Source organism: Balaenoptera ricei, chromosome 8 (assembly GCF_028023285.1).
Source record: "Balaenoptera ricei isolate mBalRic1 chromosome 8, mBalRic1.hap2, whole genome shotgun sequence".
In the NCBI taxonomy this organism is placed as follows: Eukaryota; Metazoa; Chordata; class Mammalia; order Artiodactyla; family Balaenopteridae; genus Balaenoptera; species Balaenoptera ricei.
Window position 1 is genome coordinate 114,378,646 of NC_082646.1, and position 23,467 is coordinate 114,402,112.

Consider the following 23,467-nt stretch of genomic DNA (forward strand, 5'->3'; position numbering starts at 1 on the left):
TGGTGTAGAGATACTTGCTTATGGCATTATCCATTTAAAGTTCTGTTGGTTTCATGTTGCTATTATTGTGTGATAGATTTTTACATTCATATTTATAAGTTGTACTGGGGTAGTTTTCTTGTTTTTTTCCTTTATTTTTAAAATCTTTTTTAAGGATAGCATCAGGGTGTTAGTTAGGGAAAGAGTCAGGCCATTATTATAGATAGTGTCAGTGCCTTAGGTAGAGAGAGCATCAGGGCCTTAGTTAAGGACAGTGTCAGAGACATACTTAGGGACATATTCAGGGCCTTAGTTATGAACAGGATCAGGGCATTATTGAGAGATACATGAGGCTCTTAGGGGCAGCATTAGGGTGTTAGGGAAAGAGTCGGCCGTTATTATAGACAGTTTCAGTGCCTCAGGTAGAGACGTCATCACAGCCTTAGTTAGGAAGAGGGTCAGGGCCTTGGTTAGGGACAGGGTCAGGCCAACAGTGAGGGACATGTAAGGCTATTAGGGACATCGTCAAGGCCTTAGATTGGGTCAGCATCAGGGCTGTAGTGTCGACCAGTGTCAGGGCATTAATGATGGACAAAATTAGGGTGTTAGTTAGGGAAAGAGTCAGGTCATTAGTTACAGACAGTTTTAGGGCCTCAGGTAGAATCGGCATCAAGGCCTTAGTTAGGAAGAGCATCAGGGCCTCAGGTTCAGCATCAGGACATTAGTTAGGGCCAGCAACAGGGCCTTAGGGACAGTGTTGTTAGGCCCTCAGAGATAACGTGAGGGCCTTAGTAAGAGACAGTTTAGGCCGTTAGTTAGGGACACTTCAGAGACTTTCTTAGGGATATATTCAGGGCCTTAGTAATAGAATCAGGGTGTTATTTTGTCACCGCTTAGGCACTAAGGGGCAGCATCAAAGCCTAAGTTAGGAAGGGTGTCAGCATCTTGGGGATAGTGTTAGGGACTTTGTAAGTTATAGCTTAGGCCATTAGCTAGGGACAGTGTCGGGCTTATTAAGGGCAGTGTCAGAGACTTAATGAGGGACATCTTCAGGGGCTTAGTTATGGACAGGATCAGGTCCATACTTGGGACCAGTGTCCGGCCGTTATTTAGGGGCAGTGTCAGGGCCTTCTGTAGAGACAGCGTCAAGGCCCTTAGTTAGGAAGAGGGTCAGGGCCTTAGGACAGGGTCAGAGACGTACTTAGGCACATCTTCAGGGCCTTAGTAATGGACAGGATCAGGACCACAGTGAGGGACATCTAAGTCTATTAGGGACATCGTCAGGGCCTTAGATAGGTTCAGCATCAGGGCCGTAGTTAGGACCAGTGTCAGGGTGTTATTTAGGGGCAAAATTAGGATGTTAGTTAAGGAAAAAGTCAGGAAATCAGTTACAGACAGTGTCAGCTTCTCAGGTAGAGACTTCAGGGTCTTAGTGAGAGCATCAACATCTCAGGTAGGAACTGCATCAGGCCATTACTTAAAGACAGTGTCAAGGCCTTAATTAGGGAGAGTGTCAGGGCCTCAGAGAAAACTTGAGGACCTTAGTAAGAGACACTTCAGGCTGTTCATTAGGGACATCATCAGGGCGTTAGTTATGGACAGGGTCAGGGTATTAGTGAAAGACAGCTCAGGCAATTAGGCACACCGTCAGGGCCTTGGTTAGGGGCAGCGTCAGGGAGTAGTTGGGGAAAGAGTGAGGCCATTAGGTAAAGACAGACTCAGGGCCTTAGTTAGAGACAGTGTCAAGTTCTTTGTTAGGGACACTGTCATGGCCTCAGTTAAAGATAACTTGAGGGTCTTAGAGGTAGTGTCAGGGACTTAGTTATGGACATCTTTAGGGCCTCAGAGGTAATTTGAGGGCCTTAGTAAGAGACATTTTGGGTCATTAGTGACATTGTCTGGACCTTAGTGCCGTCTTCAGTACATCATTTATGGGCCGCATCAGGGCATTAATGAGGGACAGCTCATGTTATTAGGGACTGTGTCAGGGCCTTAGTTAGGGACTGTGTCAGGGCCTTTGTTAGGGAAAGAATGAGGCCATTAGTTAAAGACAGACTCAGAGCCTTAGATAGAGACAGCCTCAATCCTTAGTGAGGGAGAGTGTCAGGGCCTCAGTTAAAGATAAGTTGAGGGCCTTTGTTAAGGACAGCCTCCAGGCCTCAGTTAGGGACAGGGTCATGGCCTCGGGACTAATTTCAGGGCCTTAGTTAGGGACAGCATCAGGGATTTAGTTAGCATAAGAGGCAAGACATTAGCTAGGGACAAGGTGAAGTTAAGGTCTAGGGATAGTGTCAGGAAATGAGCTAGGGATAGTGTCAAGACCTTAGTTACTGAGAGTATCAGGGCCTTATTTAGAACCAGTGTCAGGGCTTCAGGTAGGGCCAGCATCAGAGGCTGACTTAGGGAGAGTGACAAGTACTGAGTGAGGCCTAGCATCAGGGCCTTAGCTGGGGACCCTGTCAGGTCATGACTTAGTAGCAGCATCAGGGCCTTGGCTGAATAAGCATTAGGGTATCTTTAGACATGATCAGGGCCTGAGTTAGTCACAGTGTCAAGGCCTCAGTTAGGGATAGTTTGAGGGCCTGAGTTAGGGACAGCGACAGGGCTTTCTTAGGGACGGTGTCAGGACCTTGGTTAGAGATGGGTCAGGATATTAGCTCAGGATAGTGTCAGGGTTTTAGTTATTGCCGGCAGCAGGGCCTATATTAGAGATAGATTCCGGGCCTTAGTTAGGGACAGTGTCAGGGCCTTAGTTAGGACTAGTCAGGGCCTTAGTTATCGAGAGCATTAGGGTTTCAGTTAGGATAAGAAGCAGGACATTAGCTCCAGACACAGTCAGGTTCAAGGCCAGGGAAAGTGTCAGGAAATGAGCTAGGGATAGCGTGAAGGCCTTAGTTATTGAGAACATCAGGGCCTTAGTTAGGACCAGCGTCAGGGCCTTCATCAGGACCAGTGTCGGGGCTTCACGTACGGACAGTGTCAGAGCCTAACTAAGGTACAGCAACAGGGCCTAAGTGAGGCCTATCTTTAGGGCCTGAGTTAGGGACAGTGTCAGGGCATGACTTAGGAGCAGTATAAGGGCCTCTGTAGGATCAGCATTAGGGTCTTCGTTAAAGACATCAGGGCCTCTGTTAGGGACAGCCTCAGGGCCTCACTTAGGGACAGCATCAGGGCTTACTTTGGGACAGTTTCAGGACCTTGGTAAGACATGGGTGAGGATATTAGCTCAGGATAATGTCAGGACTTTAGATATTGACGGCAGCAGGGCCTTAGTTAGAGACAGCGCCAGGGCCTGAGTTAGGACTAACGTCAGAGCCTTTGTTAGGTACAGTGTCAGAGACTGAGTGAGGAGTAGTGTCAGGACCTTAGGGACAGTGTCAGGGACTGAGTTAGGTGTAGTGTCAGGGCCTTAGTTAGGGACAGCGTCAGGGATTTAGTTAGCATAGGAGGCTCGACATTACCTAAAGACAAGATTAGGTTAAGGTCTAGGGATAGTGTCAGGACATGACCTAGGGATAGTGTCAAGACCTTAGTTACTTAGGGCATCAGGGCCTAATTTAGGACCAGTGTCAGGGCTTCAGGTAGGGATAGCATCAGAGCCTGACGTAGGGAGAGCGACAGGGCCTGAGTGAGGCCTAGCATCAGGACCTTACCTAGGGACAGTGTCAGGGCATGACTTAGGAGCAGCGTAAGGGCCTCTGTAGGATCAGCATTCAGGTCTTCGTTAAAGACATTCTCAGGGCCTCTTTTAGGGACAGCCTCAGGGCCTCACTTAGGGACAGCGTCAGGGCTTACTTTGGGACAGTTTCAGGACCTTAGTAAGACATGGGTGAGGATATTAGCTCAGGATAATGTCAGGACTTTAGATATTGACGGCAGCAGGGCCTTAGTTAGAGACAGTGTCAGGGCCTGCGTTAGGACTAGCATCAGAGCCTCTGTTAGGTACCGTGTCAGGGCGTGAGTTAGGAATAGTGTTAGGGCATTAGTTAGGGACCGTTCTGGGCCAGATTTAGGACGAGCATCTAGGCCTTAGTTAGGGACAGTGTCACGGCCTTGGGACTAAAATCAGGGCCTGAGTTAGGCACAGCATAAGGGCTTCAGTTAGCATAAGAGGCAGGACATTTGCTAGGGACAGGGTTAGGGTAAAGTCTAGGGATCGTGTTAGGAAATGACCTAGGGATAGTGTCAAGACCTTAGTCACTGAGAGTATCAGGGCCTTATTTAGAACCAGTATCATGGCTTCAGGTAGGGACAGCGTCAGTGCCTGACTCTGGGAGAGCGACAGGGCCTGAGTGAGGCCTAGCGTTAGGCCCTTAGCTGGGGACACTGTCAGGGCATGACTTAGGAGCAGCATCACGGCCTTTGTTGCATCAGCATTAGGGTCTTAGTTAAAGACATGATCAGGGCCTGAGTTAGTCACAGTGTCAAGGCCTCAGTTAGGCATAGCTTCAGGGACTGAGTTACGGACAGCCTCAGGTCTTCACTTAGGGACAGCAACAGGGCTTTCTTAGGGACGGTGTCAGGACCTTGGTTAGAAATGGGTCAGGATATTAGCTCAGGATAGTGTCCGGATTTTAGTTATTGCCGGCAGCAGGGCCTATATTAGGGACAGTTTCCGGGCCTTAGTTAGAGACAGTGTCAGGGCCTTAGTTAGGACTAGTCTGGGCCTTAGTTAGGGAGAGCATTAGGGCTTCAGTGAGGATACGGGGCAGGACATTAGCTCGGGACAGAGTCAGGTTCCAGGCCAGTGGTAGTGTCAGGATATGAGCTAGGGATTGCGTGAAGACATTAGTTATTGAGAGCATCAGGGCCTTAGTTAGGACCAGCGTCAGGGCCTTAATCAGGACCAGTGTCAGGGCTTCACGTACGGACAGGATCAGAGCCTAACTAAGGTACGGCAACAGGGCCTAAGTGAGGCCTATCTTTAGGGCCTGAGTTAGGGACAGTGTCAGGGCATGACTTAGGAGCAGTATAAGGGCCTCTGTAGGATCAGCATTAGGGTCTTCGTTAAAGACATTCTCAGGGCCTCTGTTAGGGACCGCCTCAGGGTCTCGCTTAGGGACAGCGTCAGGGCTTACTTTGGGACAGTTTCAGGACCTTAGTAAGACATGGGTGAGGATATTAGCTCAGGATAATGTCAGGACTTTAGATATTGACTGCAGCAGGGCCTTAGAGACAGTGTCTCAGCCTGACTTAGGACTAGCATCAGAGCCTTTGTTAGGTACAGTGTCAGGGACTGAGTTAGGTGTAGTGTCAGGGCCTTAGTTAGGGACAGTGTCAGGGCCTGAGTTAGGATGAGCCTCCAGGCCTCAGTTAGGGCCAGGGTCACGGCCTCTGGACTAATATTAGGGCCTTAGTTAGGAACAGCATCAGGGATTTATTTAGCATAAGAAGCTCAACATTAGTTAAAGACAAGGTTAGGTTAAGGTCTAGGGATTGTGTCAGGACATGACCTAGGTACAGTGTCAAGACCTTAGTCACTTAGGGCATCAGGGCCTAATTTAGGACCAGTGTCAGGGCTTCAGGTAGGGACAGCCTCAGAGCCTGACTTAGGGAGAGCGACAGGGCTTGAGTGAGGCCTAGCGTCAGGGCCTTAGCTAGGGATAGTCTCAGGGCATGACTTAGGAGCAGCATAAGGGTCTCGGTAGGATCAGCCTCAGGGGCTTTGTTAAAGACATTATCAGGGCCTCTGTTAGGGACAGCCTCAGGGCCTCACTTAGGGACAGCGTCAGGGCTTACTTAGGGATAGTTTCAGGACCTTGGTAAGAGATGGGTCCGGAAATTAACTCAGGATAGTGTCAGGACATTAGATATTGATGGCAGCAGGGCCTTAGTTAGAGACAGTGTCAAGGCCTTATTTAGTACTAGCATCTGGGCCTCTGTTAGGTACAGTGTCAGGGCCTTAGTTAGGGACAGTGTCACGGCCTTGGGACTAATTTCAGGGCTTGAGGTAGTCACAGCATAAGGGCTTTAGTTAGCATAAGAGGCAGGACATTTGCTAGGGACAGGGTTAGGGTAAAGTTTAAGGATCGTGTCAGGAAATGACCTAGGGATAGTGTCAAGAGCTTAGTTACAGTATCAGGGCCTTATTTAGGACCAGTGTCAGGGCTTCAGGTAGGGACAGCGTCAGTGCCTGACTCTGGGAGAGCGACAGGGCCTGAGTGAGGCCTAGCGTCAGGCCCTTAGCTGGGGACCCTGTCAGGGCATGATGTAGGAGCAGCATCACGGCCTTTGTTGCATCAGCTTTAGTGTCTTAGTTACAGACATGATCAGGGCCTGAGTTAGTCACAGCGTCAAGGCCTCAGTTAGGCATAGCTTTAGGGTCTGAGTTACGGACAGCCTCAGGTCTTCACTTAGGGACAGCAACAGGGCTTTCTTAGGGACGGTGTCAGGACCTTGGTTAGAAATGGGTCAGGATATTAGCTCAGGATAGTGTCCGGATTTTAGTTATTGCCGGCAGCAGGGCCTATATTAGAGAGAGATTCCGGGCCTTAGTTAGGGACAGTGTCAGGGCCTTAATTAGGACTAGTCTGGGCCTTAGTTAGGGAGAGCATTACGGCTTCGGTGAGGATACGGGGCAGGACATTAGCTCGGGACAGAGTCAGGTTCCAGGCCAGTGGTAGTGTCAGGATGTGAGCTAGGGATAGGGTGAAGACCTTAGTTATTGAGAGCATCAGGGCCTTAGTTAGGACCAGCGTCAGGGCCTTCATCAGGACCAGTGTCAAGGCTTCACGTACGGACAGCGTCAGAGCCTAACTAAGGTACAGCAACAGGGCCTAAGTGAGGCCTATCTTTAGGGCCTGAGTGAGTGACAGTGTCAGGGCATGACCTAGGAGCAGCATAAGGGCCTCTGTAGGATCAGCCTTAGGGTCTTCGTTAAAGACATTATCAGGGCCTCTGTTAGGGACCGCCTCAGGGTCTCACTTAGGGACAGCACCAGGGGCTTAGTTTGGGACAGTTTCAGGACCTTGGTAAGATCAGGGTCAGGGTATTAGCTCAGGATAATGTCAGGACTTAAATATTGCCGGCAGCAGGGCCTTAGTTAGAGACAGTGTCAGGGCCTGAGTTAGGATTTGCATCAGAGCCTTTGTTAGGTACAGTGTCAGGGACTGAGTTAGGAGTAGTGTAAGGGTCTTAGTTAGGCTTGAGACTCCAGGACCTTCCCTGAGTTCCAAAGGGCAGATTCGAATAGTTGCTAATCAGGGAAGGGAGGGGATACAGAGACAAGGGAGGAAGAGCCAAGAAACAGCAGTGCAGCCTTGGGGCAGGATCCTGGTTTTGCCTCAAGGGATACACTTAAGAGTATCTTTGGGCGCTTTACCAACCTAAAACCCCCGCAAAATAGAAGATTTTCGTGTTCTTCATTCCAGAGAAGCTCATCAAGAGACCATCTGAGGCCAGATTAAAGTGAGTTAAGGCCCTGTGCACACACTACTCCTTAGGATCAACTGTGTCCTTAAACCATTTCTGTTAAATTCCTCCCCAGATCCTCCTGCATTGGGACGCACGGTTTTTGAGGGCATGAGTTTTCTGTGTCCCCCTTTGGCTGCCAAAGCAGTAAAGCTATTCTTGTCTACTTCCTCCAAACCTCTCTCTCTGAGATTCGATTTGGCACTGGTGCACAGAGGCCGAGTTTTCGACATCAAATTTAGTACCCAGTGTGGGACTGACTTGGGGATGGCCCCTGTGGGTCCCCTGACTTGATTGGACACTGAGATTTTCTCCACGCCAGCCTCTTTCGAGAGAGTGTAGGGTTGGAGAATTCCTTTAGAGGCCAGACCACGTGGGACCATTGCCTGGAAAGGCCGAGCCCCAGTCATTCCAGCAGTTAGAACTCTGGGGCAGGAGTAGATGGTGGAAGAGGGACCACCCTAGCAGCTGCCGAGGCCATCTTTGCCTGAGGACATTCCTCTCTTCCTCCTGCCTGGACTGCCCCGAATGTCCTACTCCAAGGGATTATTTGGGGGAACCAGAAAAATAGCATTTGGGATGTTGCAGCACCTCAGCCAGCATGTGGTAACTCCCCTGGCATGCAGTCTGAGGTCCTTTTAGCCCTGTACATTTGGGGGAACCTTGGTTCCCATTTGAGTGACTTTTCATTCCAGGAAATCTCATTTGGAAGGTGCACCACTTGGACAGAGGTCACAGGCTAAGTTGAGACTTGGAAGCTGATTTGAGTCTTGTGCTGTTTGGTTTTTGGTTTCTGTTTGGTTTCTGGTTCCTTTGGTTTGAGGCTTCCATTGGTGGTTAGGATTTTGTTTTGTTCTTAGCCCACATTTGAGTGTTCTATGGTTCAGACATAAGAAGTGCTTCTTCTTCAGTTCCAGCTGATAGCCAGTGGGCAAAATCCTGGCAGACTGGTCAACCTATAGTTGTAAACCTAAGACTAAGGAAAGAATGAAATTCTATTGTAATTTTGTCTGGCCAGTGTATGGATACATTCTTGAAAAATGCGGAAAGGTGGTCTTTGAATGGTAGCCTAAATGACTATACTATCCTTCAGCTAGTTATTTTGTCACAGGAAGAGAAAGACAGAAGTTCTGTATGTTCAAGCATTTATGAAGCTATGTAATAAAGAAAGTGAGCAGCTAGGTAACAGGCTGATGGTACAAAGAGAAAAGAAAGTCACTTTGCACTAGAGCTGGTTGTGTCTGAATGTGGAAAAAAATAAGGGGCAACATAAGATGGATACAGAAGTGATGAACATTTGTGAAAAGGGAACACTGAGGAAAGAGTTGTGCATGACCGGGATTTTCTAAGATGGATTTTGTTGGAAGTGGGTTAGGGCAAGCCTGGATTTGGTTTCTCCCTCCAAAGTTTTCTTGGAATGCTGTTTTTGATTGTGGACAGCTTGTGAGTTTCTTTGCCTGTGTCTGTGATCTGTATTTTTGTTTGAAATCTCTTTACTTTGGTTCAGTGAGTGAGTGTTGTTTGGCCAATTCTAACAGTTCTTTTGATCTCCAGCTAACTTGGAGATGCTTTAGAAGGCCCTTGAGCCATCTCAGAGAGAAATGTTTGATTAGTATGTTAAATTACATGGAATTCCTAAAAATCTAGTATGTCCTGGTAAAATTTTATCAGTCATAATTCTAGTTATTTTTAAATGTTGTACGTCACAGCAATAATGGTTTCTTTTGTCATTTACATTGTGATCAAATGTTTAACCATGACGTTTTAAGTCTTTATGTGATTTATAGATAGTTACTGTTGTGCTCTAACACTTTGCAAAACTGGTCCATCTTCAAGAAGATCTATGTGAAGGACCTTTTGGCAAGCACAGGTCTCTGATAAATTTCATATGATAATGCCAAACTGGGTAAGAAATGAAAAATCTTAATGGAGAATCGGATGGCTTCATAAAAAGTTAACAAAAGGATTGGTTACTGAGTGAACTGGTGAATATGGTGATAGTGTTTTTGTTTTTTTGTTACTGGCTTTGATCTGTGTTTCCCAGACACAGGGAAGTCCTTCACCTGAAGCTACTTAGGACTTGGAGCAATTGGGTAAATGACACCTCTGTACTGAAGTGTGTATTTATGAAAGTTACTGTGTTGGCTTCATTTTGCCCTGATGTTTAAGAGGAAAGGAAAATTACCTAGTGAAGTTATCAGAATGTAATTACTCATGATGTATCACTGTTTGCTTTAGGTCTACTGCTAAAAGCACATGTACAATGCTTGTGTGACAATTGGGTATGAATAATAAAATGTATGGCCTATATAAAGCGTCTTCTCATTAACATACCTCTGAGCATGTTCACGATACCTGATCAGTATTCCCCCAATGTGGATTAACTAGGCAAATATAAAGGAGGCCTAGCGCTGAGGGCCATGATCTACACCTGGGCCAAACAGCTGAATCATTCTGGCACTGACGGATTGACATTTTGATCATCAATGCTTTCTACTGAAAGACTTGTAATCAAAAGGGAAAAAAACTCTTCACGTATTGAGGTGTGAGGAAGTCACTCTGGCTTCTACATGGTTTAACTTAAATTTTACTGACCAAAGTGCCTGTTTTTTGGCCTTTTGGATATGAATTGTACATCTGCTTTGGCATTGAGGAGGGGAATGCATTTGACAGTCAAAAAGTAACTATGGTTCAGACATCCAAGATAAACCTAAGTGACCATTGTAGATGTGATTTAGATGCGTTCCTGTATTTTTTTTGTTTGTTTTTAAGTTTTTTTTTTTTGGATGTGGACCAGTTTTTAAGTCTATTGAATTTGTTACAGTATTGTTTCTGTTTCATGTTTTGGTTTTTAGGCCACGAGGCATGTGGTATCTTAGCTTCCTGCCCAGGGATCAAACCGGCACCCCCTGCGTTGGAAGGCGAAGTCTTAACCACTGAACCACCAGGTAAGTCCCCGCGTTCCTGTATTGTTGAAATTGAATTTCTGAGCTATATCAGACTCAGGATGCCACTAGCCATTCTCAAAACAATGTCTGCTGGTAGCTGCAACCGTACGTTTTCAAGGACTCCTCTCTTAACGATTAAATTTCAAACAATGACGTTAGATCAGATACTAATAGAAAGATGAGACATATGTGTAGTGGTCAATAGCTCCTGTTATGGATACATCAATACTACATCAGAAGTTAAAACCTACTTAGGTAGAATTAGACAACTGGCTGCGAAGCCTCTCTGAAGTGCCAGTTCCAGACCAGGTTTCAGACTTATTCTCCTGAATTCCTAAGGGAATGAGATCTATTTTTACTGTTAAAATTTCAGTTGTTACCCCTCCTATTTTAACTGGATTGGTTGCGCCAAAATGGGGGACCAAGGGACTGAGATCTTAATCATACGAGTCTCAGGTACAGGACTTGGAACTCAAATATTTCTAACTTGGTATCCATTCCCCTAGATTTAGGCAGGACTGCGCCCCATTTCAGCGAGAAGTAGCCAGAGCGGTCATCACCCTGTTCCTTGAAGGATGTGGGGAAAGATAAAAGTGAAGTGGGGATTAAAACCGAGTCCCCTTAAAACCGAGTTCCTGTGCCAAGTTTATGATTAATGTCTCAATCTGAAATGATTATTCCTTTTCTTGTCAAAAATCTGTTCTCCTCAATATTGAGGAGTATCCAGAAGAGGAGGAGTGAAACTGAGAGGGACTCTGTGGTCTCCTGGGCACAGAAGCCTTTCTGTGTGCCTCCTAACTTGTTTGTAGGGAATAGACTAGAGACTCCAGGACCTTCCCTGAGTTCCAAAGGGCAAATTCGAACAGTTGCTAATCAGGGAAGTGAGGGGATGCAGAGACAGGGAGGAAGAGTCAAGAAACAATAGTGCAGCCTTGTGGCAGGATCCTGGTTCTGCTTCAAGGGATACACATGACAATATCTTTGAGCTCCTTAAAGAACTAACTTCCCCAACAAGTGGAAGATGTTAGCATTCTTCATTCCAGAGGAGCTCATCAAGAAACTATCTGAGACCAGATTAAAGGAGTGCAGGCCCTGCATACACACTGATCCTTATGAGCAACCACACCCTTGAACCATCGCTCTAAAACACCAAATCCTCCTGCATTGGGACACACAGCTGTTGAGGGCACGAGCCTGCTGTGTCCTCCATTGGCTGGCAGAGTGATAAAACTAATCTTTTCTATTTTTCCAAAACACTGTTCTCAAGATTTGATTCGGAACCGGTGCAGAGAGGCTGATTATTCAGTATCAGTTAGGTCCAGAGTCAGGCAGTTAGTTAGAAACAGTGTCAGGTCTATAGTTATGGAAAGCCTCAGGGAATTAGGGAGGGAGAGACCAAGATATAACAGACAGCATCAGATCCTGAGCTGGGGAGAGTGTCAGGGCATGACGTAGGACCAGCATCAGGACTGTAGTTAGGATCAGCATCACGGTCTTAGTTAAAGTTATTGCCAGGACCTGAGTTAGGCAAAGTGTCAGGGCCTGAGTTAGGCAAAGTGTCAGGGCCTGAGTTAGGCAAAGTGTCAGGACCTGAGTTAGGCAAAGTGTCAGGGCCTGAGTTAGGGACAGAGTCAGGACCTGAGTTAGGGACAGTGTCAGGGACTGAGTGAGGCCTAGCGTCAGGGTCTTAGCTAGGATCAGCATCAGGGCCTTAGTTAAAGACATTATCAAGGCCTGAGTTAGGTACAGCAGCAGGGCTTCAAAGGGACAGCCTCAGGGCCACACTTTGGGACGGCATCAGGACTTTTGTCAGGACAGTGTCAGGACCATGGTAAGAGATGGACCAAGATACTAGCTTAGGATAGTGTCAGCACATTGGTTATTGACGGCAGCAAGGCTGACGTTAGGGACAGCTTCAGGGCCTTAGTTAGGGACAGCGTCAGAACCTGAGTTAGACCAAACATCAGGGCCTATGGTAAGACTAGGGTCAGGGCCTTTGTTAGGGACAATGTCAGGGCCAGGGTTAGGCCTAGCATGAGGGCCTGAGTTAGGCTGGGCGTCAGGGCCTTAGTTAGGGACAGCCTCAGGGCCTCACTTAGGGACAGTGTCAGGGCTTACTTAGGGACAGTGTCAGTACATTGGTAAGAGATAGGTCAGGATATTAGCTCAGGATAGAGTCAGGACTTTAGTTATCGACAGCAGCAGGGCCTTAGTTAGGGACAGTGTCAGGAGCTTAGTTAGGACTAGCATCAGAGCCTTTGCTAGGTACAGTGTGAGGGACTGAGTTAGGAGTAGTGTCAGGGCCTTAGGGACAGTGTGAGGGCCTGAGTTAGGACAAGCATCCAGGCCGTAGTTAAGGACAGTGTCAGGGCCTTGGGACTAATTTCAGGGCCTTAGTTAGGGAGAGCATCAGGACTTTAGTTAGCATAAGAGGCAAGACATTAGCTAGGGACAGGGTTAGGTTAAGGTCTAGGAATAGTGTCAGGAAATGAGCTAGGGAGAGTGTCAAGACCTTACTTACAGAGAGTATCAGGGCCTTACTTAGGGCTAGTGTCAGGGCTTCAGGTAGGGACAGCGTCAGAGCCTGACTTAGGGAGAGCGACGGAACCTGAGTAAGACCTAGCGTCAGGGCCTTAGCTAGGGACAGTGTCAGGGCATGACTTAGGAAGAGCATCAGGGTCTCAAAGACATTTTGAGGGTCTGAGTTAGGTACTGCGTCTGGGCCTGAGTTAGGGACAGACTCAGGGCTTCACTTAGGGACAGTATCAGGGCTTACATAGGGACAGTGTCAGGACCTTGGTAAGAGATGGGTCAGGATATTAGCTCAGGATACTGTCAGGCCTTTAGTTATTGCCGGCCGCAGGGTCTGTATTAGGGACAGCTTCCGGGCCTTAGTTAGAGAGAGTGTCACGGCCTTAGTGAGGACTAGTCAGGGCCTTAGTTAGGCAGAGCAATAGGGCTTCAGTTAGGATGGGAGGCAGGATATTAGCTAGGGACAGGATGAGGTTAAGGTCTAGGGATAGTGTCAGGAAATGACCTAGGGATAGTGTCAAGACCTTACTGACAGTATCAGGGCCTTATTTAGGACCAACGTCAGGGCTTCGGGTAGGGACAATGTCAGAGCCTGACTTAGGGAGAGCGACAGGGCCTGAGTGAGGCCGAGCGTCAGGGAATTAGCTAGGGACAGTATCGGCATGACTTACGAGTAGCATCAGGGCCTTCGTAGGATCAGCGTTAGGTTCTTAGTTAGGATAAGAGGCAGGACACTAGCTAGGGACAGAGCCAAGTTATGGGCTAGGGATAGTGTGAAGACCTTAGTTATTGAGAGCATCAGGGCCTTATATAGGAGCAGCGTCATGGCCTTATTCAGGACCAGTGTCAGGGCTTGATGTAGGGACAGCTTCAGAGACTGACTAAGGTACAGCGACAGGGAATACCTGAGGACTCTCTCAGTTAGCACCTGAGTTAGGGACTGTGTCAGGGCAGGACTTAGGAGGAGCATAATGGCCTCGTTAGGATCAGCATCAGGGTCTTTGTTAAAGACATTATTAGGGCTTCTGTTAGAGACAACCTCAGGGCTTCACTTAGGGAGAGCGTCAGGGCTTATTTAGGGACAATTTCAGGAACTTGGTAAGAGATGGGTGCAGAAATTAGCTCAGGATAGTGTCAGGACTTTAGATATTGACAGCAGCAGGGCCTTAGTTAGGGACAGTGTCAGGAGCTTAGTTAGGACTAGCATCAGAGCCTTTGCTAGGTACAGTGTGAGGGACTGAGTTAGGAGTAGTGTCAGGGCCTTAGTTAGGGACAGTGTCAGGGTCTGAGTTAGGAGTAGTGTCAGGGCCTTAGTTAGGGACAGTGTCAGGGTCTGAGTTAGGAGTAGTGTCAGGGCGTTAGTTAGGGACAGTGTCAGGGCCTTAGTTAGGACTAGTCAGGGCCTTAGTTAGGGAGAGCATTAGGGATTCAGGGAGGATAAGGGGCAGGACATTCGTTCGGGACAGAGTTAGGTTCCAGGCCAGGGATAGTGTCAGGAAATGAGCTAGGGATAGCGTGAAGACCTTAGTTATTGAGAGCATCAGGGGCATAGTTAGAACCAGCATCAGGGGCTTAATCAGGACCAGTGTCAAGGCTAGATGTAGGGATAGCATCAGAGCCTAACTAAGGTACAGCAACAGGGCCTAAGTGAGGCCTATCTTTAGGGCCTGAGTTAGGGACAGTGTCAGGGCATGACTTAGGAGCAGCATGAAGGCCTCTGTAGGATCAGCATTTGGGTCTTCGGTAAAGACATTATCAGGGTCTCTGTTATGGACAGCCTCAGGGCCTCACTTAGGGACAGCGTCAAGGCTCACTTAGGGACAGTTTCAGGACCTTAGTACGAGATGGGTCAGGATGTAAGCTCAGGATAGTGTCAGGACTTTAGATATTGACGGCAGCAGGGCCTTTGTTAGGGACAGTGTCAGGACCTGAGCTAGGTGGAGTGTCACGGCCTTAGTTAGGGACAGGTTCACGGCCTTAGGGCTAGCATCAGAGCCTTTGTTAGGTATCATGTCAGAGCCTGAGTTAGGAGTAATGTCAAGAACTTAGTTCGGGACAGTGTCAGGGCCTTAGTTACGCCTAGCATCAGAGCCTTCGTTACGCCTAGCATCAGAGCCTTCGTTAGGTATCCTGTCAGTGCCTGGGATAGGAGTAGTATTCAGGGCCTTAGTTAGGGCCACTGTCAGGGCCTGAGTTAGGAGTAATGTCAGGGCCTTAGTTAGGGCCAGTGTCAGGGCCTGAGTTAGGTGTAGTGTCAAGGTCTTAGTTATGACACTGTCAGGGTCATAGTTAGAACTAGCATCATGGCTCCTCTTGTTGTGGAGCAGAGGCTCTAGGCACATGGACTTAAGTAGTTGTGGCATGCGGGCTCAGTAGTTGTGGCTCCCGGACTCTAGAGCGCAGACTCAGTCGTTGTGGAGCACGGGCTTAGTTCCTCTGCAGCATGTGAGATATTGGTGGACCAGGGCTCGAACCCATGTCCCCTACATCGGCAGGTGGATTCCCAACCACTGCACCACAAGCGAAGCCCCTTCTCTGCATTATTTTAACGTCAGTACACTTTGCAGGACATCTAGGAGCCTCGCGTGGGCACCCTATTCCCTGCAAGAACACTGAGTACCCTCAGGCCCCCATGGGCCTGCTAAGCCACATCCAGGCCCGTAGCCCTTCGGAACCACTCTGTGTATGCTGAGTGCAAGGCAACAGACTGCACTCTTTCTTGGGACAGCTTGATTTCCTCCACACTCCCACAGGTCGACGAACACCTTTCTAGCAGGTCCAACATACCGTGCAAGTGTGACTCATTGCCCTAGTCTGAGCTGCACTGAGAATAACCCTCGGCTTCGCATTCGATCTGGGACCCCCTGCCTGAAGTCACCCTGCCTCCAGGAGAATGTCGGCTTGCGTTCCGACTGCAACTAAAGCCCAGTTCCTCGTGTAACACTGCAGGCTTTTGAAGAGCCACGGCCCCGGAGGCTTAGCTGGTGCGTTCCTTGGTTGAGGCAGTTCGCTGTTTGCAGAACACCCTGCTTCGAGGAGTTGATTCAAGGAAGGACCCACTGCGTAACCTGTGTCTCTTTGGACTTGTTAGAAAGCACAGGGATGTATGCTGCGTGTGCCCGTGGAAATGGGGGCCTGATGGAACTAGCCTTGCTTTCCCATTTTGAAAGCTCCATTCATGCTGCCTTGAAGCTACTTGAAATTGACTGCTGTTGACAGGCCACTAGCCACTGTAGGCATGGCTCTGGGAAGAAAATGAGTTTTCTCTAGGTAAGCCGGGTGCTTCGATGGGCGGGGTGGAGCTCATCCTGCCACGCTCTAGAGCTAAAGGGAAACTCAACGTGAGTACTGGCCTCGAGGTAAGTCCCTGTGTAGCCGTGCAGAAAGGGAGGCATGCAGCTCTTTCCATGAGGTCTTAGTCGCTGTTCTGCTTTATTTTATTTTTTTTATTTTTCATTGTTTTTTTAAGACTTATTGATTGATTGATTGATTGCTATGTTGGGTCTTCGTTTTTGTGCTAGGGCTCTCTCCAATTGCGGTAAGTAGGGGCCACTCTTCATTGCGGTGTGTAGGCCTCTCACTATCGCGGCCTCTCTTGTTGCGGAGCACAGGCTCCAGAGGCGCAGGCTCAGTAGTTGTGGCTCACGGGCCCAGTTGCCCCGCAGCCTGTGGGATCCTCCCAGATCAGGGCTCGAACCCGTGTACCCTGCGTTAGCAGGCAGATTCTCAACCACTGCGCCACCAGGGAAGCCCCTGTTCTGCTTTATTTTAAAGGAAGTACCCTTTTCAGGACTCCTAGACCCCTCGGGTGTGCATGATTTTCTCTCCAAGATCAGTGAGTACCTCCAGACCCCTGTGGGCCTGCTGAGCAACATCGGAGCCCAAAGGTCGGGCCTTCGGAGGCCCTCTGTGTATGCCGAGTGATGGGCAACACAATGCTCGTTCCTTAAGGAGAGCTACATTTCCAGAGCACTGGAACAGCCTCAGGACCACATTTCTAGCCAGTGCAACGTGCCATGGAAGTGTTCGTCATGGCCCCCGTCTGAGGTGCCAAGAGAAAACACTCCGCTTAGGAGTTTTCAAGGACCTTGTACCTGAAGTCACTCTGCTCGAGGAGAAAGTCAGCATCCTACCATGCTGTGTCGCTAACGGGACACTCAGCGTGAGCAGTTGTCTCGAGGTAAGGCCCTGAATTGCCATGCAGAAGCGGAGGCGTGCAGCAGTGTCCAGGAGGCCGTAGCCGCTGCTGTGCATTGTTTTAACGTCAGTACGCTTTGCAGGACATCTAGGAACCCCACGTAGGCACCCTATCCCCTGCAAGAACACTGAGTACCCTCAGGCCTCCATGGGCCTGCTAAGCCACATCCAGGCCTGTAGCCCTTCGGAGCCACTCTGTGTATGCTGAGTGTAGGGCAACAGGCTGCACTCTTTCTTGGGACAGCTTGATTTCCTCAACACTCCCACAGGTCGACGAACACCTTTCTAGCAGGTCCAACATACTGTGCAAGTGTGACTCATTGCCCTAGTCTGAGCTGCACTGAGAATAACCCTCGGCTTCGCATTCGATCTGGGACCCCCTGCCTGAAGTCACCCTGCCTCCAGGAGAATGTCGGCTTGCGTTCCGACTGCAACTAAAGCCCAGTTCCTCGTGTAACACTGCAGGCTTTTGAAGAGCCACGGGCCCGGAAGCTAAGCTGGGGCGTTCCTTGGTTGAGGCAGTTCGCTGTTTGCAGAACACCCTGCTTCGAGGAGTTGATTCAGGGAAGGAACCACTGGGTAACCTGTGTCTCTTTGGACTTGTTAGAAAGCACAGGGATGTATGCTGCGTGTGCCCGTGGAAATGGGGGCCTGATGGAACTAGCCTTGCTTTCCCATTTTGAAAGCTCCATTCATGCTGCCTTGAAGCTTCTTGAAATTGACTGCTGTTGACAGGCCACTAGCCACTGTAGGCATGGCTCTGGGAAGAAAATGAGTTTTCTCTACGTAAGCCGGGTGCTTCGATGGGCGGGGTGGAGCTCATCCTGCCACGCTCTAGAGCTAAAGGGAAACTCAACGTGAGTACTGGCCTCGAGGTAAGTCCCTGTGTAGCCGTGCAGAAAGGGAGGCATGCAGCGCTTTCCATGAGGTCTTAGTCGCTGTTCTGCTTTATTTTATTTTTTATTGTTTTTTTAAGACTTATTGATTGATTGATTGATTGCTATGTTGGGTCTTCGTTTTTGTGCTAGGGCTCTCTCCAATTGCGGTAAGTAGGGGCCACTCTTCATTGCGGTGCGTAGGCCTCTCACTATCGCGGCCTCTCTTGTTGCGGAGGACAGGCTCCAGAGGCGCAGGCTCAGTAGTTGTGGCTCACGGGCCCTGTTGCTCCGCGGCCTGTGGGATCCCCCCAGACCAGGGCTCGAACCCGTGTACCCTGCGTTGGCAGGCAGATTCTCAACCACTGCGCCACCAGGGAAGCCCCTGTTCTGCTTTATTTTAAAGGAAGTACCCTTTTCAGGACTCCTAGGCCCCTCGGGTGTGCATCATTTTCCCTCCAAGATCAGTGAGTACCTCCAGACCCCTGTGGGCCTGCTAGGCAACATCGAGGCCCAAAGGTCGGGCCTTCGGAGGCCCTCTGTGTATGCCGAGTGATGGGCAACACACTGCTCGTTCCTTAAGGAGAGCTACATTTCCAGAGCACTGGAACAGCCTCAGGACCACATTTCTAGCCAGTGCGACGTGCCATGGAAGTGTTCGTCACGGCCCCCGTCTGAGCTGCCATGAGAAAACACTCTGTTTAGGATTCTTCGAGGACCTCGTACCTGAAGTCACTCTGCTCGAGGAGAAAGTCAGCATCCTACCATGCTGTGTCGCTAACGGGACACTCAGCGTGAGCAGTTGTCTCGAGGTAAGGCCCTGAATTGCCATGCAGAAGCGGAGGCGTGCAGCAGTGTCCAGGAGGCCGTAGCCGCTGCTGTGCATTGTTTTAACGTCAGTACGCTTTGCAGGACATCTAGGAACCCCACGTAGGCACCCTATCCCCTGCAAGAACACTGAGTACCCTCAGGCCTCCATGGGCCTGCTAAGCCACATCCAGGCCTGTAGCCCTTTGGAGCCACTCTGTGTATGCTGAGTGTAGGGCAACAGGCTGCACTCTTTCTTGGGACAGCTTGATTTCCTCAACACTCCCACAGGTCGACGAACACCTTTCTAGCAGGTCCAACATACTGTGCAAGTGTGACTCATTGCCCTAGTCTGAGCTGCACTGAGAACAACCCTCGGCTTCGCATTCGATCTGGGACCCCCTGCCTGAAGTCACCCTGCCTCCAGGAGAATGTCGGCTTGCGTTCCGACTGCAACTAAAGCCCAGTTCCTCGTGTAACACTGCAGGCTTTTGAAGAGCCACGGGCCCGGAAGCTTAGCTGGGGCGTTCCTTGGTTGAGGCAGTTCGCTGTTTGCAGAACACCCTGCTTCGAGGATTTGATTCAGGGAAGGAACCACTGGGTAACCTGTGTCTCTTTGGACTTGTTAGAAAGCACAGGGATGTATGCTGCGTGTGCCCGTGGAAATGGGGGCCTGATGGAACTAGCCTTGCTTTCCCATTTTGAAAGATCCATTCATGCTGCCTTGAAGCTACTTGAAATTGACTTCTGTTGACAGGCCACTAGCCACTGTAGGCATGGCTCTGGGAAGAAAATGAGTTTTCTCTCGGTAAGCCGGGTGCTTCGATGGGCGGGGTGGAGCTCATCCTGCCACGCTCTAGAGCTAAAGGGAAACTCAACGTGAGTACTGGCCTCGAGGTAAGTCCCTGAGTAGCCGCGCAGAAAGGGAGGCATGCAGCTCTTTCCATGAGGTCTTAGTCGCTGTTCTGCTTTATTTTATTTTATTTATTTCATTTTTTATTGTTTTTTTAAAATTTATTTATTGATTGATTGTTATGTTGGGTCTTCGTTTCTGTGCTAGGGCCCTCTACAGTTGCGGTAAGTGGGGGCCACTCTTCATCGCGGTTTGTAGGCCTCTCACTATCACGGCCTCTCTTGTTGCGGAGCACAGGCTCCAGAGGCGCAGGCTCAGTAGTTGTGGCTCACGGGCCCAGTTGCTCCGCGGCCTGTGGGTTCCTCCCAGACCAGGGCTCGAACCCGTGTACCCTGCGTTAGCAGGCAGATTCTCAACAACTGTGCCACCAGGGAAGCCCCTGTTCTGCTTTATCTTAAAGGAAGTACCCTTTTCAGTACTCCTAGGCCCCTCGGGTGTGCATGATTTTCCCTCCAAGATCAGTGAGTACCACCAGACCCCTGTGGGCCTGCTGAGCAACGTCGAGGCCCAAAGGTTGGGCCTTCGGAGGCCCTCTGTGTATGCCGAGTGATGGGAAACACACTGCTCGTTCCTTAAGGAGAGCTACATTTCCAGAGCACTGGAACAGCCTCAGGACCACATTTCTAGCCAGTGCGACATGTCATGGAAGTGTCCGTCACGGCCCCCGTCTGAGCTGCCATGAGAAAACACTCTGTTTAGGATTCTTCGAGGACCTCGTACCTGAAGTCACTCTGCTCGAGGAGAAAGTCAGCATCCTACCATGCTGTGTCGCTAACGGGACACTCAGCGTGAGCAGTTGTCTCGAGGTAAGGCCCTGAATTGCCATGCAGAAGCGGAGGCGTGCAGCAGTTTCCAGGAGGCCGTAGCCGCTGCTCTGCAGTGTTTTAACGTCAGTACGCTTTGCAGGACATCTAAGAACCTCGCGTGGGCAACCTATCCCCTGCAAGGACACTGAGTACCCTCAGGCCTCCATGGGCCTGCTAAGCCACATCCAGGCCCGTAGCCCTTCGGAACCACTCTGTGTATGCCGAGTGTAGGGCAACAGACTGCACTCTTTCTTGGGACAGCTTGATTTCCTCCACACTCCCACAGTTCGACGAACACCTTTCTAGCAGGTCCAACATACCGTGCAAGTGTGACTCATTGCCCTAGTCTGAGCTGCACTGAGAATAACCCTCGGCTTCGCATTCGATCTGGGACCCACTGCCTGAAGTCACCCTGCCTCCAGGAGAATGTCGGCTTGCGTTCCGACTGCAACTAAAGCCCAGTTCCTCGTGTAACACTGCAGGCTTTTGAAGAGCCACGGGCCCGGAAGCTTAGCTGGGGCGTTCCTTGGTTGAGGCAGTTCGCTGTTTGCAGAACACCCTGCTTCGAGGAGTTGATTCAGGGAAGGAACCACTGGGTAACCTCTGTCTCTTTGGACTTATTAGAAAGCACAGAGATGTATGCTGCGTGTGCCCGTGGAATTGGGGGCCTGATGGAACTAGCCTTGCTTTCCCATTTTGAAAGCTCCATTCATGCTGCCTTGAAGCTACTTGAAATTGACTGCTGTTGACAGGCCACTAGCCACTGTAGGCATGGCTCTGGGAAGAAAATGAGTTTTCTCTAGGTAAGCCGGGTGCTTCGATGGCCGCGGTGGAGCTCATCCTGCCACGCTCTAGAACTAAAGGGAAACTCAACGTGAGTACTGGCCTCGAGGTAAGTCCCTGTGTAGCCGTGCAGAAAGGGAGGCATGCAGCTCTTTCCATGAGGTCTTAGTCACTGTTCTGCTTTATTTTATTTTATTTATTTCATTTTTTATTGTTTTTTTAAAATTTATTGATTGATTGATTGTTATGTTGGGTCTTCGTTTCTGTGCTAGGGCCCTCTACAGTTGCGGTAAGTGGGGGCCATTCTTCAGCGCGGTTCGTAGGCCTCTCACTATCACGGCCTCTCTTGTTGCGGAGCACAGGCTACAGAGGCGCAGGCTCAGTAGTTGTGGCTCACGGGCCCAGTTGCTCCGCGGCCTTTGGGATCCTCCCAGACCAGGGCTCGAACCCGTGTACCCTGCCTTAGGAGGCAGATTCTCAACAACTGCGCCACCAGGGAAGCCCCTGTTCTGCTTTATTTTAAAGGAAGTACCCTTTTCAGGACTCCTAGGCCCCTCGGGTGTGCATGATTTTCCCTCCAAGATCAGTGAGTACCTCCAGACCCCTGTGGGCCTGCTGAGCAACATCGAGGCCCAAAGGTCGGGCCTTCGGAGGCCCTCTGTGTATGCCGAGTGATGGGCAACACACTGCTCGTTCCTTAAGGAGAGCTACATTTCCAGAGCACTGGAACAGCCTCAGGACCACATTTCTAGCCAGTGCGACGTGCCATGGAAGTGTTCGTCACGGCCCCCGTCTGAGCTGCCATGAGAAAACACTCTGCTTAGGATTCTTCGAGGACCTCGTACCTGAAGTCACTCTGCTCGAGGAGAAAGTCAGCATCCTACCATGCTGTGTCGCTAACGGGACACTTAGCGTGAGCAGTTGTCTCGAGGTAAGGCCCTGAATTGCCATGCAGAAGCGGAGGCGTGCAGCAGATTCCAGGAGGCCGTAGCCGCTGCTCTGCAGTGTTTTAACGTCAGTACGCTTTGCAGGACATCTAAGAACCCCGCGTGGGCAACCTATCCCCTGCAAGAACACTGAGTACCCTCAGGCCCCCAGGGCCTGCTAAGCCACATCCAGGCCCGTAGCCCTTCGGAACCACTCTGTGTATGCTGAGTGCAAGGCAACAGACTGCACTCTTTCTTGGGACAGCTTGATTTCCTCCACACTCCCACAGGTCAACGAACACCTTTCTAGCAGGTCCAACATACCGTGCAAGTGTGACTCATTGCCCTAGTCTGAGCTGCACTGAGAACAACCCTCGGCTTCGCATTCGATCTGGGACCCCCTGCCTGAAGTCACCCTGCCTCCAGGAGAATGTCGGCTTGCGTTCCGACTGCAACTAAAGCCCAGTTCCTCGTGTAACACTGCAGGCTTTTGAAGAGCCACGGGCCCGGAAGCTTAGCTGGGGCGTTCCTTGGTTGAGGCAGTTCGCTGTTTGCAGAACACCCTGCTTCGAGGAGTTGATTCACGGAAGGAACCACCGGGTAACCTGTGTCTGTTTGTACTTGTTAGAAAGCACAGGGATGTATGCTGCGTGTGCCCGTGAAAATGGGGGCCTGATGGAACTAGCCTTGCTTTCCCATTTTGAAAGCTCCATTCATGCTGCCTTGAAGCTTCTTCAAATTGTCTGCTGTTGACAGGCCACTAGCCACTGTAGGCATGGCTCTGGGAAGAAAATGAGTTTTCTCTACGTAAGCCGGGTGCTTCGATGGGCGGGGTGGAGCTCATCCTGCCACGCTCTAGAGCTAAAGGGAAACTCAACGTGAGTACTGGCCTCGAGGTAAGTCCCTGTGTAGCCGTGCAGAAAGGGAAGCATGCAGTTCTTCCATGAGGTCTTAGTCACTATTCTGCTTTATTTTATTTATTTCATTTTTTATTGTTTTTATAAAATTTATTTTTTGATTGATTGTTATGTTGGGTCTTCGTTTCTGTGCTAGGGCCCTCTACAGTTGCGGTAAGTGGGGGCCATTCTTCAGCGCGGTTCGTAGGCCTCTCACTATCATGGCCTCTCTTGTTGCGGAGCACAGGCTCCAGAGGCCCAGGCTCAGTAGTTGTGGCTCACGGGCCCAGTTGCTCCGCGGCCTTTGGGATCCTCCCAGACCAGGGCTCGAACCCGTGTACCCTGTGTTAGCAGCAGATTCTCAACAACTGCGCCACCAGGGAAGCCCCTGTTCT